We start from the raw sequence: 20,780 nt of genomic DNA, 5'->3' as shown, positions 1-20,780 counted from the left end.
GAAATAACGTTTTTTTTATAGGTTGTTATGTATTACTTAAAAGTGTGGTTAGCGTTTGATTTTTATTTTATTTTTAATTATAGTCCCGGATATACAAATGAGATTGGGACATCGTGTTAAGTATAGTCACACATCGTCTAGGTCTCTGGATTTGTGAAGTATATAAGACTTGAACAATCCCAACATAGTAAGCTGGTTTTCGAGGTTAGTTAGGCCCATGAACTTTAACATGGTATCAGAACAGGTGTTTGGGTGGTTTCTGGACATTATTTGGCCCGTTATCCTGTTAAGGGGTTGTTTGATTAGACCTAGTGAGACCCAGTGAGGGTATTGTTTCTTCTCTTCTTCTTTATATGTGACCCAGTAAGGGTTTTTTAACACATAAAATCTCTTTACGAAAAAGTATAAAAGTGTATAAAAGTATTTGATCTCGAAGTTAACAATCACAATCAGGTCAGGTATTAACCTATCTCATATTTTCTTTCAATTTATGGATTTTTTGTTTGATGATTATTTAAAAAGAAATAGAATTAAGTTGTCGATCTTCTGTTTTCGTGTGTGTGTGTGAAATGTTGAATTTGTACCTTCAAATTTTGGTGATTACCGGGTTTTAGTCTGGGGATTACTTTTCTTCTCATTGCGTGTAAATTGTCTGCATTTTTATCCTATTTGGAAACATTAGATCATATTGTGGATTATGTTTTATCATGTTGATGATCTTTATGTTTTCCTATTCACCGGATCAACTAGTAGATTTTTTTTTGAAGCATGCATATATTATAAAAGCAACTAAATTGATATTACACGAGGGAATGTGATTCCCCTAGAGTCGCTTAATATAATATGGTTAAGAAAAGACGGGTTTGACCGGTCCCATATTGAGGTTGAGTAGTTTCCATCCTGGCTACCGTCTGTCGTATAGTTAGTTATACCGTCTGCTGCTTGCGTTTCCTTCTCTATAATTGTGCTGAATATCACAACATGGAATTTTGTGCATTCGGTGTTTAATTTCCGCGACCATTTATGAGATATACCAAGGGGTTTCCTTTGGAGTTTTAATGAAGTGTATGATACTTTCAGAATCTGTCTCAAATAACACTTTAGGCCATCTTCTTTCAGTGGTAGTTCTGGTTGCTAATACGGTTGCCCAAGTTTCTGCTATGAGGGACGAGGTTAACCCTAGAGGTTGAGCAAGATCCATTATCGTTTGCGCATTCGAGTCCCTGCAAATGAACCCTACTTCCGCCATACCTCGGTTGCCTCTAGCAACGCCTATCATGGATTTTTTGAAGACTTCTTATCTTCGGGTTCCCATGATCTTGCCAAAATTGTTTATACGTCTTCGCCCAAAAGGTCTCGGACTCTACCCTTATGGAGGAGTGATCTACAACTCGACTTTCGGAGTACCTTATGCTTTGTTGATTTCCAAATCTCCGACGGAGTCAAAAGGTACCATTCTTGTATGTAGAGGTATGAAATGAGTAGTTGTGGAGTACATGGAGTAGGAGCGAACAAAAGGAGAAATTTGGAAAATTGGGTCCAGGGATAAGGTCTCTTTATATATAGAAAGACCCCAACGACTAGTTTTTTTCGAAAAAAGTGAAATAATTTAGCACAATCGGTATTCTGGAATGTCCAAAAACACCGATTATGTTTTTATGCCCAATAGAACCGGTCTTTATGTTTGGAAACATAAACCTATTTTGGCTGAAAATCAACAAAGAAAAGTTGAACTCCTTACATACTGTAATCAGCTTATCTAGTTTCACATGTGATCCGCTTTTGGCTAAAAAAAGATACAAAAACCTGAATTTCTGAGGCATGAAGAATCAAATTATACTGATACCCACATAAACCAATCCCATGATAGAACCTCAACAATCATTTTATAAGTACAATCGTATAGCTTGATTGCTTTCATGTATTTGCAAAACAGACTTTGAATCATGCATAAACTTGTTTTATCATAGACTTATAATTAAAACTCTAAGTGCATTTAAATTCAAACCATAATCATCTAAGAAATAAACCATAATCATCCAAAAAATTGTTAAAAACTTTATACTCATAACTTAAACCACCAAAAGTCTTAAAAACCTAAAACTTAAACGTACAATATCTATAAGAGAGCATAAACATCATGGAGCAACAACATCAGGAGCATTGAAAGCAACATCAGCCATTTCTTCAAACAGAATACTATTCAGATGTCTGTTGTGTGTCCTCCAATCTTCAATCACATCCCTCCTTCTCCGGGAAAATATGATGATCTTAACGAGCTCTTCCAATGCAAGCTTATCAGCCAGGGCCAAGGTCTTCTCCAAATCGTTCTCACATGCATAACCAAACTTGTAGAGGATTTTAGGTACCATGGCATGTTGTGTCCTGTCAAAATCCTCATGTTGGAGTTCTCAAGAATAAAAGGCTAGGTAACGGAATTCCATATATACAAAAAAATAATTAGCTTCAATAATCGGTCCATATGACAACATATGTAATCCGTTTCCAACAAAAAAAAACACACACACAGGAAACTGAAACCCTAAGAATCGCTGGATAAAACACATATATAAGAATATTTATGAAATTGAATCTGAAAGACATCTTCCATAATCGGTACATTAACCACGTACATAAAAACTGATTTTGGGAGAACAAAGTTTAAACAAAAATAGTATTAGAATCGGTTTATGCTAATGCACTTATAAACCAATTTTGGTGATGTCTTTACGTATTCAGATTTCTACTTAGAACCGGTCGATGCTAATCCTCTTATGAACTGATTCCCTATATGCTCTTCACAGACGAAGAACAAAACCCAAATTCGGTTGATACGATAAATCTACATAAACCGATTATGGGTAAATCAGAGATTTGATTTTTCAAAATTGTGGTTTTATACGTGTAAATCAATGAATAAATACTAATAATAGAACAGGTTGACGGAGATTTACCTTTTCTTGGTTGGATAGGATATTGTTGAACATGGAGATCAAAAAGAAAAAAAGATGATTAGGGTTTATATATGGAATTTAGAAAGATTAATGAAAATAAAAAGTTTTTTATTTTTTTGTTTTAGGTTTTTTACTGAAAAAGATAATGAATTTGTATTTATATGGGTTGGTAATATGATTAATTTAATGCTAGTTTGGTCTTTTTGGTTATTTATACACCCCGTAATCTTTTGCAAAAGTTGGGAGAGGAAATCCATAAGCCTCGAATATAACCCTTAGGACTCAAACTAGGAAGTTATATAAAGATGATAACCAGAAAGAACTTTGGGATATTCGTGAGGGGTATCAAAAACGACTCGACATATACTATTCAACTGTGCAAGAAGGAATCCAATCCTCGTAAGGCTACGAGGAACTTCGTGCAAGAAATTTTAGAGAAAAAATAACTCTTTAATGTTGTGTTGTTCAACTATCACCACAGAGAACCTAAATATGATGCTGATAGATTGGCTAAAGATGCTTAATTGAGAGTCATCTTGGAGTGTTGATAACTAACCCACCAAGTTATTTACAAAATGTTTTGAGTGAGGATTTACTGGGTAGTCCCTTTGCTTTACTACTAAAAGAGTTTTAAGTTAGTTTTTCTGGCGTTTACCAGTGCACCGGAAAAAATACATAAATTATTTGTAAATTATGTTTGTGATTGTATTTAACAAGGCTTGTTCTTGTCCATGCATGATTACTTTTGTATTAATAATACTTATCAAGCTTAAAATATGTGAACCGAGCATGAACCTATGGGAGAGCAAACTCAAATTTTAGCCCGTCTGATAGCCCCTAGCCATGATGTGCACTTAATTCTTCGGCCTTTTTTATAATTACCTTTTTTTTTATTGCTGTAATTCTATTGAATGTTGAAAAAATTGGGGTTTACCTTGTATCTTGAAAAAACCAAGATCTATGATTATGGTGATTTGAGAACCTAGAGTTTGTAATGCCATCTGCAGGTGGGTTTGACAGTCCCCAGGATGGGATTGTGATCATGGATTGTTGTCGCCATAGTTTGATATAGTGACATCGTATGTAAGTGTACCCTTCGATCTATAGACAAACAGTAGTCCAGGACACTTGGAAACGATCCCATAGTTAGTTCGGTTTGGAACTCTGACTCTTTATCAAGTTACGCTTTCTCGGAATAATATTTTGACATTTATTGATTCGGTAATATAATGCCAGGTATGTCTATATAAGATTATATCGAAAAGACTATGATGTACTCGTACCCTCATCATTTCATTTTAGATTACACGTACCTAGTTACTCAAAGATTATTACCTTTAAATTTTTTTATTTATTATGGGTTAGATTCTTCATTTTTAGGAAGCTCGAATAGTTCGGGTAATGGAAGTTACGAGCGTTGTCTCGGTACTTTCAATTGTATAGAATTGGGTGGACTGAAAATAATTTATATAAACTCCTATACATGAAAATTACATGTATTCTTATCTTCATCATTAGTCCTCGGCACAGTCCTCTACTGATGTTATAATTGAGAATTAGTTCTCTACAACACCTGGGCTTCCATGATTTGATGAAAATTAATACCTTCTAATGTACATTCCATCTCCTTCAACTTCCTTTTAAGTCCGTTATTTATTCCACAACTTCATAAAGAACTTTATATTTTGAAGTTTCTTTGCAATCACGAAATTGGGACTACCAGAGTAGTCTAACATGATCTACCAATTAGTCACAAGCTCCGCGTTATGCATCCATGGAAAAAAGTTTGAAGTTAGAATTTATTCTTGTAACACTACCCACGTGAGTGAAAAAAAGAAAAGATTATGGTTAGATTCGAGACGAAATAAAGCAGTCTCAGTAGCTTGAAAATAATAATTATCCATTTCCGAACAAACCAACAGTTTGTTAGCCATCAAAGTAAAATATTTTCTCTCTTGTTAGGATAGGTATAGAAGAGTTATATGGGAATTTTCCACATACAGTAGAAAGTTAATTTTGTATTTTATCTAACATTAGGATATCATGTATATAACGAGTTAGCTGGATCAAAATAACCGGGGCAGTTCCACAGTTTGGGAAGCCCATAACCGGCATCTTTATAAATACCATTGTCATCATTAGACAAGACAAAAAATTTCGAGGAAAAAACAGTAAAACTGTAAGGACCCTCAAGCTCGTCAATGCTATTTGACTAGTCTAGCAAGGATTAAGAGACGATTAGCCGCTAAGGACTCGATTAGTTTAACACGAACGTTAACTAATGAAATTAATCTAACAACGATTTAGAGACGAAACTAGTATCGCTGGATATATCTCAAAAAGTTACGCGGAATGGACTATTTGAACGTGTCATTCAGATATCAGACGAAGAGGATATCATCAGATTGATTTGAAGGGCAAAATGGTCTTTTCGCAGATAGGCCGACCTAGACTTCCCTTATCGAAGAGAGAGTGTGCAATAGTATTCCTCGTTGGTCTTATCTAACCTAGTCGAGCGGATAAGATCATTTCTATTTCTTCTTTTATTATCTTCTTCTTCTTTCTCTTTCTACTTTCCTTCTTTCCCTTCTTATGTTCTTCACCTTTGGTGAATTCCTGTAAGAATTCTGAGGTTGTGAGGTCGAGATAATTAGACAAGAGTCATGGGTTGTTGCTTGAGGTGGTGTTATTCTTGGTAGATGATTCTGTTTCATGAAATCAAGATATTTCAGAGAGAACTGAAGATTAGGGTTTTAAGATTTGGTCTTGAGATATTTATTAAATAGAATCGGTGTTTTGAGATGCTGATGGATGGATAATAAGAGGTTTCATGATTGATTTAAGTTGTAAGGTTGTTGATGATTGAATCAAGAGTTAGGGTTTCATAAAGGAAACTCAGAGAAGATTCGATAGATGCAATTGATGTTCTAAGAACAAAGAAGAAGAATTGGGTATTCAATTTAGGGATTGATTACAGAGAAGAAGTTTAATTAAGAATTGAAAGGTTAGTATTTCAAAGAATGTTTAGAGACAATTTGAAGAAGAAATTGGTTATGGTTTTGAAATTAATTGTATCCAAGGAGTCGGAGTTTGAAGAATCGATTCACACAAGAAGATGAGCTGATGTCAACTTGCTGGAATGGAACTATTTAAGGTAAATATTTATGTAAGTAAATTAGTACAGCCTTCAGTTCATTATTGAGATTATGTGAATGCTTATGAGGTTAAGAATTATGTTGATATAAAATGGAGTTGTGTTGATTGGGGTTTAGGTTTATTTTGATTTACAGGGGTTGGTACTTATTAAGGATGAAACAGAAACTGAGTTTTAGAAGTGATGTTGACATCAGTTACACAGAACTGTATTGGTTGCAGTGAACTGGACAAGGAAATGGTAATGGTGATAGCTTTAGTGTGGCTGTTGGGTTGTTGTATAGTGACTGAGAAGATGATGATGAAGAATTTACTTGTTCTGTGTGTATTTTGAGTGATCTAGTGGTGCAGGAATGGACAAGTTAAACTACATTTGGTGATGATGTTGCTGTGGTGAGGTCATTGTGGTGACAGAGCTGAATTGATAGTGCGGGGGTTAGAGGTACTAGTAAAGCTGGTGGAGGAAATTATAGGTAATATGAAGAGAGTATGATCTTTACTGAAATGCAAATGGAGTATTAAGGTTTAGTGTGATATTGTATTGAGTTACAAGTTGTAGTGGTGTTGTTGAAGCTGCAGGGGATATGAGTGGCCGGTGGAAGTTTAGGAACTGTTTTGAGATATGGAATAGAGTTATAGTTACAACTTGTTGAGCTGAATTGACTGATGAGTGCTGAACTTTGGAAGTGATAATGGTGGATAAGACACTGTAGATGTGAAGAATGACTGTGGTTAGAATGAGTGTATGTATTGATGAGCAACTTTGTAATGGTGGTATGTTAGAGTGATGATTGACTGAATGTGCAATGGTGGCGTCGAGTGTGGTTTTGAGTAAAGAGGATTTGGATATTGCAGCTACTGTACTTGCAGGTAGGCTAAGCTTACAGTTGTAGTTAAATTATGAAGTTTAACTTAAATTCTATGTATTATTGTTGTATTGAACTTTAGAATCTTGTTAGAATGAATAGAATCAGGTTGCAAGTGAATTCGTAGTTACAATAGAGTATATGCCTGATGGTCATTCCAGTCAGTTTAGCTGACTCAATTTATTTTTACTGAGTTGAATCGGTGTTGACTCACTGAGTTACAGATCCTGACCGGAGTCGACTCAGTTGACTTGACGTTAACCATTTACCTGGACTTTGACTGGACGTTAACTGTTAGTTGAACCATTTGACCATCAGTGACCATTAGTTGATTGATCCAGTTGGGTCAGCACTTGTGTAATGGGCCGAGTCTAGTGGACTTGGGCTTAGTGCCATGTATTCTTAGTAAGATATTTTGGAACATTTATGGTTTGAATTAGCCTTTGACTTCTTCTACAAAGTTGTAGATATTCACAAGACTTATTTAGTGGACTATAGAACCAACACAATTCAATTAGTAAACCTTAGCTATGTAAAGATAGATAAATAAAAGATGTAGAACCTTAGATGGGCCTAGAATCATTAGAAAGACTTGTATGATTTTTGTGTGAGCCTTTTGGATGGATTCTTAGATTTCTTGTATGATTAACAGTTAGTCTATATTAACAACGATCGATTCAAAGGACGAACCAGTGGATCGTGGATCTCGAAGTCGGAATACATTTGACTATTTGGTAACCATTGTTGTTTCTTTTATAAAAGTTTATGTTTAACAAACTTATACATTTCTGTTTGTGCATTCTATGCATTGTTTAACTTGTTTTACGAGAATTTTGTTGATTTTGTTAATCTTTTCATGGTTTGGAAAGGACCTATAATATTTTGTTGTCAATATGAATTGTTATGGGAAATGAGAATTTCCACGTGGGGTATATAGGATACCCTCTTTCGTTTATATCTACATGAATTCGAGCTTTTATACGTATTAGGTGTGTAAGGAATTGGTCGGCACCAGTATAAACTAATAGGGTGTGTAACGAATTGGTCGACAATCAATATAGTATTTTGTTTGAAGAAGGAGTTTGTCCATATACATGTTTGTTTATTTCAGTGACTTCGTCACTATTTAATGTTTCGGAAAACATGTATTGTTTTCCAACTCTTGCTTATGATTACTTAAAAGTTAAATGTTATTCCTACTGGGAACCTCTTTTAGGGATGATGTGCTCACCCATTCCCACTTTCAGTTTCAGAGACAGATCATAGTTGCGCAGCGAAAGCTTCAAGCGTTGACTTCGTTAGTTGGTTAACTTCTGCTATATTTATTATGTTGTATATTCTATTTGTAAAACAAATGACTATTGTATATGCATCATTTGAGAGAAGTTCTTGTATATTTATATTTCTGAGCGGGGTTAGTTATTGGGTTAAGTTTTGTAGCAGATTCCTTAATTGAATGCTTAAGTATATGATTTGGATCATTAGTGCCTCTTTATTTAGTTAATCTCTTGGATTAGTCAGCTACTAGCTTTGGGGGCGCTACAAAAACCCTCCAAGAACCAAACAAAATATCTCAAGAACTATCTCTCTCACACCTTTTACCAAAAATTTGATTTTCCATTATTTTAAAGGGATTCATCATCATTAACATCATCTCTCACCCTAGCTAGGTCACCATAGATTGGCCTATCTAAATCATCTCCACTAGTAGTGCATGAAACTATTTTTGCACAAAGTTCGACATCATTATATACCCTCGAAAACCTAAATATTTTTATAATTACTTAACTTACCATAAAGATTTTTTTTTTCAAATTTTGATGTCATAGTTGTGGTCGAAGGAGATGGAGTAGCGGATTGTATAGTTAGGAACAAGTTTCAAATTGAGAAACCAACGTCGAGATATGTAAAGAATACTCGAAACAAGTTTGGGTATATCAAAATGTGAATCTGCTGCTAGGTTCTTTGGTTTTTTGATGTATAATAAGAAATTCATCTTCACCTTAGATGTCGATTATTAGGTAAGTGGTTTTAACTCTTCAATTTTCAGTTTTTGTGTTGGATATATTCTGTGGTTGTTGGTGGTTTATTGTTAGTTTTATATTTAGGTTTTCTTTCTTTGATGAGTTTTATTTTCATCCTTGTGGAGAATTTCTTGTTAGTATTTCTTAAGTTATGGATTTTGTTTGATATCCCTGCTGAAATTGTGGATAGTTGGAGATTGGTATTATTATAGATGATTTTGGTTTGTTTTGGAAACATGGGGCAGGAATTATGAATTTTGATTCAAATTTTTTTTATATCTTTGTTAATGTTTCTTGAATTATATGTTCTATTTTATACTCTTGATGCTAAACTTGGGGATAATAGGAGATTGTCGTTGTCATGGATGATTTTGATTTGTTTTGGATAATATGGGGTATGGAATAATGAATTTTGGTTCAAAACTTCTTCTTATATGTTTGTTAATGTTTCTTGAATTATGTGTTTTATTTGATATTATGATGTTGAAATTGTGAATGATGTGGAGATTGACATTGTCATAGATTATTTTAGTGTGTTTTGGGTAATAAGGGGTAGGGAATTATGAATTTTGGTATAAATCCTTTTCTTATATCTTTGTTAATGTTTCTTGAAATATGTGTTTTGTTTGATACTCATGATGCTGAACTTGTGGATAGTAGGGGATAGAAATGTCATAAATGATTTTGCTTTGTTTTGTTTTGTTTTGTTTTGGTAATCTGGTTTTGTTGTAGTTTTTTTTTAGTGATAAGTAAAAGTTCGTTGCTCGGACTTGAAAAGATTTTTAAAACAAAAATATATACACAATATTTGTCACAGGATCAAGAGACACTAGGACACAGGATTGCACCATTAATCATTCACACAATTCATATATTTATTCGAAACAATTATAGCTCAAATCATAAGGACTTCTCATTCTTGCCAAGGTAGATTTTTAGAATATTTATTGTATATCACTAGCATGACGCATCAAAAGCACTACGACCAACCATACATCATCATATGATATCACAACCAATTAAGAAAAATCATAAATCGATTAATAAAAAGTGCAAGTAGTCAAAAAAAGAATTAATATAATTATCATATGCGTAAAGAACGGCTTCCTCCATCATCCCAGTGTTGGGGTTTAGCTAATCATAATAATCATGTTCTCAAAATATATATTTGATGCTCAAAGTATGATTAAAAGTGTCAAAAGTTATAAAGCAGTGGTTCTGAGACTCACAAAACACGTCCAGAAAGAAACGATACCAGAAAACTGTCGTTAAACGGCGACACTTCTCCACTGCTGCTGGAACTGTTGAAAAAAGACGGTCTTTGGCCGTCCGTTCTTCGTGTTCTTGAGCTCCTCCTTCTTCTTCAGCAGCAGCAGGTGAACAATCCTGCAAGTCCCGATTTCTCGCTCCTCTCGGCTCTGGATAGACCCCAAACTCTTGAACCCCCTTCTATGAGACCCTAGGATGCTATTTATACACAACAGGAGCAACGAATCACTCACAATAACTCCACATAGTTCTCATTTACTCGGAAAATATTTTTTTTATTTTCTTCACTGTCAGACGAGATACGATCTTTTCCACCTCTTCTGCCTGCGCAAATGAGCTGTAATACTTCCATAAGTCACATACAAACTTTATAAGAGAAGATATCTTCCCCTGTTTTTCCACAAACTTTCCAAAATCGGCACACAGTGCACCCGATAATATCTTCCCCTGTTTAACTTTGATTTCCTCCCACGGATTATCTGGCCCATTTTGATCGATCAAATTGCTTACAATAGCCCTGTTTAGCTCTTTCAAGTTAAGCCCAACTGATTCTTGGTATTGAATCTCTTTAGAAATCTTCCAAAATCAAATCGAATATTCAACAGCGTCTGCATGCATGTTTCCCGCCATTTTGAATTTTCAAATCGTGAAGAAGGGTGTCCCCGTAACCACTGTTGGGTGTCCCCTTAGCAACTGGGGTGGAAACATCCTTTTTGGGGTGTAAATATCCATGGGGTGCCCTTATCAATTCTTCTGGGATATTTTTCGCACTTTTTCGGGGTTCCTCCGGGATACTTCCGGCACACTTCTGGGGAGCTTACGGTATACCGTCAACGGAGCTCCAAACGCCATATTTTAGCCAATTTCGCCGCAAAACCTTATTTTTCCAAAAACAACTACAAATAAATAAAACACCATAATAAGTACAAAATCGAGGACAAATATTATATACAATTGGGATATATTAGACACATAAATGCGTCTATCATATATCATTTGGGGGTAGGGAATTATGAATTTTGGTACAAATATTTTTCTTATATCTTTGTTAGTGTTTCTTGAAATATGTGTTTTGTTTGATATTCCTGATGCTGAAACGGTGGATTGTAGGAGGCCTTGAATGATTTTGCTTTCCTTTGTTTTGTTTTGTTTTGTTTTGGGTAATATGGAATATGGAATTATGAATTTTGGTACATATCTTTTTTTTTTTTATATCTTTGTTAATGTTTCTTGAAATATGTGTTTTGTTTGGAGTTTCTGATGCTGAAATGGTGGATAGTATGAAATGGCATTGTCAAAGATGATTTTGCTTTGTTTTTTTTTGGGTAATTGGGGTAGAGAATTATGAATTTTGGTTTAAAATTTTTTCTGATATATTTGTTAATATTTCTTGAATTATATGTTTTATAAGATATTCTTGATGCCGAAATTTTGTATAATAGGAGATTGCACTGTCATAGATGATATTTGTTTGTTTTGGGTAATCGGGGGTTGGGAATTATCAATTTTAGGCTAGGGTTTTCTGATACATTCATAATTGTTTCCCGGCTTACTCTTCCTCTTAGATCTTATACCATTTCTAGTTTCTCCGATTCTATTTAATTTTTTTTCTCTTTCACTCATAAATATTGAACAAAATTCAATTTTAAACATGAATTCATAAAAGTTTTATTATGTTTCTTACAAATTTTATTTTATAAGACTTTCCCACTCTTCAGAAATATCTATATTTTATTCTTTGTTTACAAATATAATATAACATATAAAACACAAGCAATTACAAAAGAAGCAAGAAAATATTTTGAAACAAAATTCATTATTCCATACCAAAATTATCAATGACCACTACGGATGCTTCGTTGTACTATAAGTTTATGTTTTGGTTGAACATATAGTTACTGAACAAACATGGTTAAACATCAATCATGTTGTACAACACCGGAGGAATTTGGCTTATCCCTCGACCCCATATATTGTACTTCCCACATATGGTATATATACCAATCCAAGAATGACTTCTCAATACGATATATCATCTATTTACGCGAAGGTGTTCCAACCGCTATCTTACAGGGATTATATATCGTTAATTATTACCCATTATGATGTTGCATCTTAAACTGTAAATCCTTTGTATCGCGATGTATGTTATGTGAAGGTTGTCAAACTATTCCAAAAGGTTGTCTTTATCTTATGGGAGGATTGAATTTATCTTTCAACATGGAACTCGTATGTCCAGTTATGTTTTGGTCTTATGGGTGAGATCAACGTTTGAGCCGCTATGGTGATGTTTGGGCCGGGTTATATTTATTGCTACCTCTTAGTTGTATTATATCGACATACACTGCTAAGTGTTGTGTTTGTTTTTTTTCCAGGTGATCTGTGTCACTTGGGTTGGGTGTAAAAACAAGCATACCTTATGCAGTAAAACTTTTTTAAAATAATACTCGAAAAATAATAGTCTCGCTAAAACAATAAAATTTTCCAGTCCCGACTTGAGCCCTTAATGCTAAAATAACAAATTCGATAAAATTATAATATAATACATTTCAAAAGTTCCCCTTAAATATTAATAGGTCCCAACTATTATATAAAATAATAATTCCAGTAGAAAAAAGAAAAAAAATTCATAGACCTTTGAGATGAGAAGACATCCTAGTGATTTAGAAGCTTTTATTGTTTGTGACTAAATTGAATTGTAAATTGAATGTTATATAAAAAAAAATTCTGTATAAAAATCTTTTTCATGGAAATTACTAAGATTTATTACTTTAAAAACAAATGCACGCCGCTCCAAAAATATTTCCATTCATGTTTTTTTTTATCTTTTTCTATATTTTCCACTTTTAGAAATGTATTTCGGTATTTATCCTAAGATACTTTATTTTTATTTTTTTAATACGAGAATTATAATTTTTTCCAAAGAAATCATTCTTTAAATTAATATTTTATTATTATATGTATAAAATAATAAATTATTATTTTATTAATTAAGTAATATCTCTTTAAAATAATAAGATTCGGGTGATCCCAAATTTATTATTTTATAGATGTTTTACTGTATTTGACATATTTTTCAAAGAAGAAATCTAGTGGAGATTTATAAGAATGAGATGAAATGGGTTGAATGCCATGGGTGGATATACTCATTATTCCAAGATTTGAAGTTTTCATCAAATGCAATGACGTGTAAAAATATTATAGGAAACTTTCCAACCAGGTGAAGAAGAACTTAGGACCTGTGGATTAACATTTTGTTAATATTGGTGATGTAATGTTAGCTTGGATTGAAACCTGGCACACACTAAATTCTCAGGATAAGCTATGGCTAACTGGCTTGTTCAAAGTGCATAGAGTTATGTATTATCGATAATGATGACTTTGAGGGATCAGATCACATCGTCAAAAGAGTTAGTTGCTTATAGATCTTTGTAGGTATGCTTCAGAAGACTTCACAAAATTGAGCAGGCAAAACTTTGTAGATATCAGTCTTGAAATAGTTCAGCAGACACTGATTAATTTCTGACATTTTTATACCAAACTCCGAAAAACAACTTCTTAATTAAGTGATAACTAAGTTATACGAAATATGATGGTGTGTTCGCATACCAGCAAAGCAGAAGTCGGAAAAAAAATATTTTACTGCACAAAAAGTCGACTTAAATTGTTTCTACAAATCATTCTGGAAATTTATACCCAAACTAATATGTTGGTTCTTGACACTTGTAGCATCTTTGAATCAAAAAAAAAGAAATTAATTTGGGTTAAAATTTAAAAACTACTTCTTGAAACAAAAAAATCGACCTTTTGTGAAACAAAATATATTTGCTTACGACTCATGTTTTTACTTCTCAATTTTTTGTTTTTAAAAGTCATTTTGAAAATTTATACTCAAATAAACTTCTCAGTTTAGAGCGCAAAAAAGCTACTTCCAGGTGTACCCAAACAGGCACAAATCCCAAATTGAAACGTTGTTTGTCACTTTTTAGCGTCTAAGTTATCTCCCTAAGTGGTGGGACCCAAGTCAGCTAGTTGTCAGTGCCTCACGTTCCTTAATCGTGTAGTTCTAACGTCAACGTCACAAGTATAGAAATGAAACAAGATTAATTAGTATGTAATTATCAAACGAAAACGTACTAAAGAACTATTGTAGAATTCCGTTCATGAGACTTCAAACGGTATCTATATGAGCCATGCAAACTCAACATATCGTCATCACCACTGGTACAAGTCTACAGCATATGGGTCTGCAAATTTGTGATCAAAGGAATTGAGTTATGCTGGGAACGTATGAGAGACAAATGTGATTCATACGGTTGTTGTGTACTCTATCTAAGTCATGCCATTATATATTTTCTATTTAGACTGAGCAGTCTCATAAGTAAACAAGCAGCTGACATCCGAAACATGTATGTAAATGTGGAAAGGCTAGCTCGCTACACTGCATTGCTCTACGAAATAATGTAAATATGTTTTTGATGCAACAAAAAACCAATCAATATATACTCTTTTAATTTCTTTTTCTATCTGCTTACATTTGTGTTTTTTTTTCTCTTGTACCGAAGTCGTGTGTGCATCATGTATCAATCATATCGATAACCCATCAATCTTCATGCCCCAAGATGCAGCCGCAATATATAGTTATAGCCATATAGGTGTGATAAAGCACTCGGCCAGTATTTGGTTGCTCAAGCATAGTTTTCATAGTTTGTATTGTAGTGTATGGTAGGAAAGCATGGACATAATAGCGACTCTGTGGCCCAATGGATAAGGCGCTGGTCTACGAAACCAGAGACTCTGGGTTCGATCCCCAGCAGAGTCGTTCCTTTTTTTCTTTTTTTTTTTTTTTCTCTCTTTTCGACAATTTTTTTTTAGCTCTTTTCGAGAAAATTTGTAGTTTTGATATGCTGGTTGAGGGTGTGGAGCCAGTGGAGATGGATATCTCAAATTTGGAATTTGAAAATGACTACACATATATTATTGCACTGTGCAAGAAGGAAGTCAATCCCCATTGGGCTATTCCACTGTGCAATATCAGTTGGTTCGCTTTTGAAAATTTGGAATTTGAAAATGACTCTTCACCAAGTATGCTGATGGATTGGCTAAAGACGCCGTGAGCGAGATCGTGTTGGAGTGTGGATTGCAAATCCACCCAAGTCATTTACACATTTACAAAATGTTTTAAGTGAGAGTTTACTAGGTCTAGCTTGATCAAAAAAAATTTATTGTAGGATAGTGGTAAAGTCATTTGATGATGATACTAGTGGTCTGAGTTCGAAACTCGCCAGCATCAAATTCTTTACCATAAGAAAAATTACTAGGTCTAGCTTGATCTAACTACTAAAAGAGTTTTAACTTAGTTTTTTTTTTTTTGGCTTTTACCAGTGCACACATACCTCCCATCCCAAAAAAAAAAAAAGATATTTTGAACAAAAAAAAAACAAACATTGTTTAGAAGGTACGTTCCTGAATCTATTCAATAAGGCTTATTCTTCTCCAGAATTACTTCTATATTAATAATACTTGTCAAGATGAAAATATGCGAACCTGGACGGACCTATGATAGGTTAACTTAGGTTTTAGCCTGGTAGTCCCTAGCATGATGTGCACTATTAGTACTTTAGATTTTCAAAATCAAAAAAATTTCTAGGACTCTAGTTCTATTAAATGTTGAAAGTATCAGGGGTTTATCTTGACTCTTAATCCTTGAAAATACTAGGGGTCTAACAACCACACCCAACAATTCGTTTGGCAATCCGAGAGAACTTACTCCAATATACTTTCTAGAGAATCAACTAGACAGTCAGACTCAATCTAGAAAAAAGTATATCAAAGAGTTTAATATCTCTAACTCTTAACTCAATCTGTAATCAGCAAATATAAATCTGCGAGCCCGATTAAATATAAGAGGAGTAAACTTGAACGGTACCAAAGACCAATATTCAATGATCAATCAATCTAAATCAATAACCAAAGGATGGATTTCCTAATTGATCGATACAATGCACAACCTTTGATATTTTAATTATATAACAAAATATAATGGGGAAAAGAAATAACACAGACACCAGAATTTTGTTAACGAGGCCGCAAATGCAGAAAAACCATGGGACCTAGTCCAGTTTGAACACCACACTGTATTAAACCGCTACAGACGCTAGCCTACTACTAATTAACTTCGGACTGGACTGTTGTTGACCCTAACCAATCTCACACTGATTCAAGGTACAATTGCGCTTCTTACGTCTCTGATCCCAGCAGGATACTACGCACTTGATTCTCTTAGCTGATCTCACACACAACCAAGAGTTGCTACGACCCAAAGTCGAAGACTTGATCTCACACAGAAAAGTCTATATGATTGAATAAATCTGTCTCCCACAGAAATACCTAAGAGATTTTTTTCCATCTTTTGATAAATCAAGGTGAACAGGAACCAATTGATAAACCGGACTTATATTCCCGAAGAACATCTTAGTATTATCAGTAACCTCACAATAATCTTAATCGACTAGCGAAACAAGATATTATGGAATCACAAACGATGAGACGAAGATTACTGTGACTACTTTTCTATCTTGCCTACTGGAAAAAATAAATCTCAAGCCAATTTTAAAATTGTACTCGTACGATAGAAACAACAAGATCAGATCACACAACTACAAGAGAAGTAGTATCGGTCTGGCTTCACAATCCCAATGAAGTCTTCAAGTCGTTAACCTACAGGGTCTCGATAAGAAACCTAAGGTTAAAGAAGAATCGACTCTAGCAATACAACTAGTATCACACAGGAGGTGTGGGGATTAGGTTTCCCATTTATTAGAGTTCTCCTTTATATAGTTTTCAAAGTCCAAGTTACCTTGGTAACAAAGCATTCAATAATCACCATTAGATGAAAAACCTGATTCAACCAAGCTAATTTCTTTCAACCGTTAGATCGAACTTAGCTTGTTACACAGAAATGAAATGTACCCTCATTTAGGTTTATGCAACTGTACCCAAACGTGTACACTCATGTTGGCTCATCAAATAGTTAACCGAGGTTAGCCATATGGTTACTATCATATTAACCTTATTCATCTTATCCATAGCTAGTTCAAATGACTCAAATGAAACTAGTACAGAGTTGTTCAATTGCACAGAAGACACAATTGAAATCAAATCGGTTTGATTCACTTGAATTAATCATGAATATTATAGCCACGTTTTGCATTGCATTCCTTAAGATTTAAATGTTTAAGTTCATGAACATACCGATTTGACAAAATAACCAGCTTAAGTATGCGTACAGGTATGCGTACTTAAGCAACCGGATTTGAGTTTGTCAAGTTTCCAAACTCAGCAGAAATTTTCGGTTTGAAAACTTCCGACAGTATGCGTACGGGTACGCATACTTAAGGTGACTAGTTTAGGAGTCTGTAATTCCCAAACTCAGCAGATATTTTCGGTTCGAAAACTCCCTCCAGTATGCGTACGGGTATGCACACTTAAGGTGAACAACAGATATTTTCGGTTCGAAAACTTCTCGTACGCATACTTATGTTGTCTCCTTCACCAATTCTGTACACATACACATGCATACACTTGGTTCCCAGTGTATGGATTTATACACTAATGGGCGAACACAATATACATATGCTTATATCCAAAGATGGTTATATCATCAACTCTTAATTTCAATCTTTGAAACTTTCTAAGAGGACGTTATATAGTTGCTGTTCACAAACTATTTTTTGTCAAAGCGATTTTTAAGTTATTGAAATTATCATAATGAAACATTCCAAGGCAACACCAAATGATTATATCACACAAATCATGTTAGATATAAATCGGTAATTTTCATATGATCTTATTCGGACTTTCGTCACGAATGTAAGATGAACATAGCTAAAGAGAAAGCTTGCCAACACATATTTCGAGAAATATATAAGCGAGATAAACTCAGCTCGAAATCTCAAATGTGTATAATAGAAAACTATATCGTAGCACGACTTATTTCTCAATATAGGAGATAAAGTATAAATATACTTCCCAAGTGATAGATGAGTTTAAGTCTCCACATACCTTTTGTTGATGAAGTTCCACAAGCTCCCCTTAGTAGTTCTTCGTCTTCAAATGATGAACGCTGAGAGATCTAAGCTCAACTACACTGTATATTTCCTAGTCCGAGTCATCTGTAAATAGGCTAGAAATCAAGACTTATAGTTTTGATCACTAACATTGACAAACATGATTGAGATAGCAACGCATGCTAGTTCGACCGAGCAATGCTCTAACAATCTCCCCCTTTGTCAATTTTTATTGACAAAACTATCAATACATATGGATTACAAAATAAATAAAAATTGAATCTTCTCATCCACATGCTTGATCTCCTTGGCATCTTCAACACGACTCGAAATCTTCTTCACTTCCATGTACTCCAATGATCCCAAAGGTTGTAAGTTTAGCATCATCGTTGTTGAGGATCCATAGATATAACAATGAGAAAACAAATGCTCTTTATCATTGTTATATACAGTCACAACATCAAAGTTCAATTGTATCACAACTTTGACAACAATACTATGGTGATATGTATCACTCCCCTTTAGTCAATACTTTATCTCAACATGAAAACTACTACCCCTTATATAATGATCCGTAAACCATATGTATTTGTAGTATGAAGTACACATTAATTCTCCCCTTTTTTGCCAATAAAATTGGCAAAGGTACGAAAATTAGTGGGATCCTAATGAAATTTCCACGGAGATACTTCAAGACCAAAGGTGTATTAACATACCAACAAATTTATATGCAATCATATAGCCGAAGCTAAATTTATTCATCAAGGAATTTACAAAGATACAAGATAACCACTAAAATAATCTACAGCCGGACACCCCACAAATATATGGAGATTAAGCACAAGTTCAAAAGAACTCTCCCACATAAAATGTCATTCCCAAAAAGAACAATTAAGGCGACCTTGCTTTTACAAGAAAAGAAGGATTTCTTTGGATATAGACAAATCACATGAAAACATGAATTTGTATCCAAAATACACAATTAAATTAATCACAAAAGAATATATGATTAATTCACTCGGAATACACAACTAAATTACCACAAGAGTGTGATAAATTCAATTGGTCATGCTTGACATAAGAGAACTTACGGAGCAACACAACTAAACAAACCATTAAAATGATCAATTCAATTGATTATGCTCAATCATAAGAAAATTTATGAAGCAACATGGTATATACACAAAAATATGGATCGAAGATTGATGAGTGCCAAATAATGTATATATTTATCCCTTTTTGTTGGCATTTAACTCATGTTTTGTGCAGTAATTCTACATTTTATCCCATATTCTGTATTTTCATTGTTTTCAAGAATAAATATTTTTCTTACTTAATTTTGCATTTTTAGGTAATAAATAAAGTCTGGATGACTTGCGGAGCGGAAAAGAGTTGAAGAGTAGTGAAAAGCCGGAAGAAATTACGCAAGGAAGCCGCAAAGAATGGAGCGCACGTCCAAAAAGCTAGGAATGGGCTCAAGAAGGAAGAATTGTTCTTAAAGAAGATATGGGCTTGGCATACCCAAGGCCCAAAACCCTTACCCAAACCCATTTTCTATATCCAAAACTGCCTCCATTCTCAACCGTTAGATTGGATCCATCTCATCATCCGATGGTCGCTCCTTCATCGCGCATCAAAATCTGAATCTCCTATCAAACACCATAGTTCCTAAATTCCAAGCCTTCAGATTAGATTGTAGTTGAATCCAACGATCGCTTCTTTGCCTGCGCATCAAACCTCGATACTTCCGCTTAACACTACAACACCTAACTCCATCTGGCGCCGTTAATTTCGTTGTATATCTGCATCCAACGGTCGCTGCCAGCATCTTCACTTTTATCCGTTAGATCAATCTTCATCTCCACACCCCACGGCTAAGCATTGCAAGACATCGAAATCTGATGAGCCCGCCTCACACTAGAACAACCAAACCCTATACTACCCAACCAAACAGACCTTCTCCCAAAACCATCGACTTCTTTCTCCCTCACTCTCTGCAACCACCATACCCTGCCGCACCACCATCACCACCACCTTCTCCCCTGTCAACTCCACCTTCTCTACCACCAACTCCTCTGTCTCAATCATCATCACCCCCATACCCTACATACATCTCTAGCCACCTATTTTACCCATTTCCCCTCTAATTTTCCCTTGAAACCCTAGGTGGGAAATTAGTAAAATAGGTGAGGCTATAAGACTGAATTGGAGCAGGAGAAGGACTGAGAGAAGGCAAAGAAGGATGGGTCGACGTCAATTTGAAGATTAGGTGAGTTAATTTCACTGTTTGAATTTGGGTATTTTTCTAGAAACCCTAATTGTATAATTTAGGGATTTGGGTATAAATAGACTGTGGTGTTGTTGTAAAACTAATGCTGGGTTAGCCAGCTTCACTCTTGTAGAGAACTGGACTAGCCAGTTTCTCATTTGTTTTATGTTTACACT

The 20,780-nt window shown here is 34.5% G+C and overlaps 1 non-coding gene across 1 annotated transcript; it reads left to right on the top strand.

Moving 5' to 3' along the window:
• Positions 1-15,015: 15,015 nt before the first annotated feature.
• On the top strand, positions 15,016-15,088 carry TRNAR-ACG. The gene has a single exon. It is a non-coding gene; the product is annotated as a tRNA-Arg (tRNA).
• The last annotated feature ends 5,692 nt before the right edge of the window (positions 15,089-20,780 follow it).

This window comes from Papaver somniferum, chromosome 7 (assembly GCF_003573695.1).
Source record: "Papaver somniferum cultivar HN1 chromosome 7, ASM357369v1, whole genome shotgun sequence".
Lineage (NCBI taxonomy): Eukaryota > Viridiplantae > Streptophyta > Magnoliopsida > Ranunculales > Papaveraceae > Papaver > Papaver somniferum.
The sequence above is the reverse complement of the archived record's forward strand: the minus strand, read 5'-3'. Positions and strand labels throughout refer to the sequence as shown.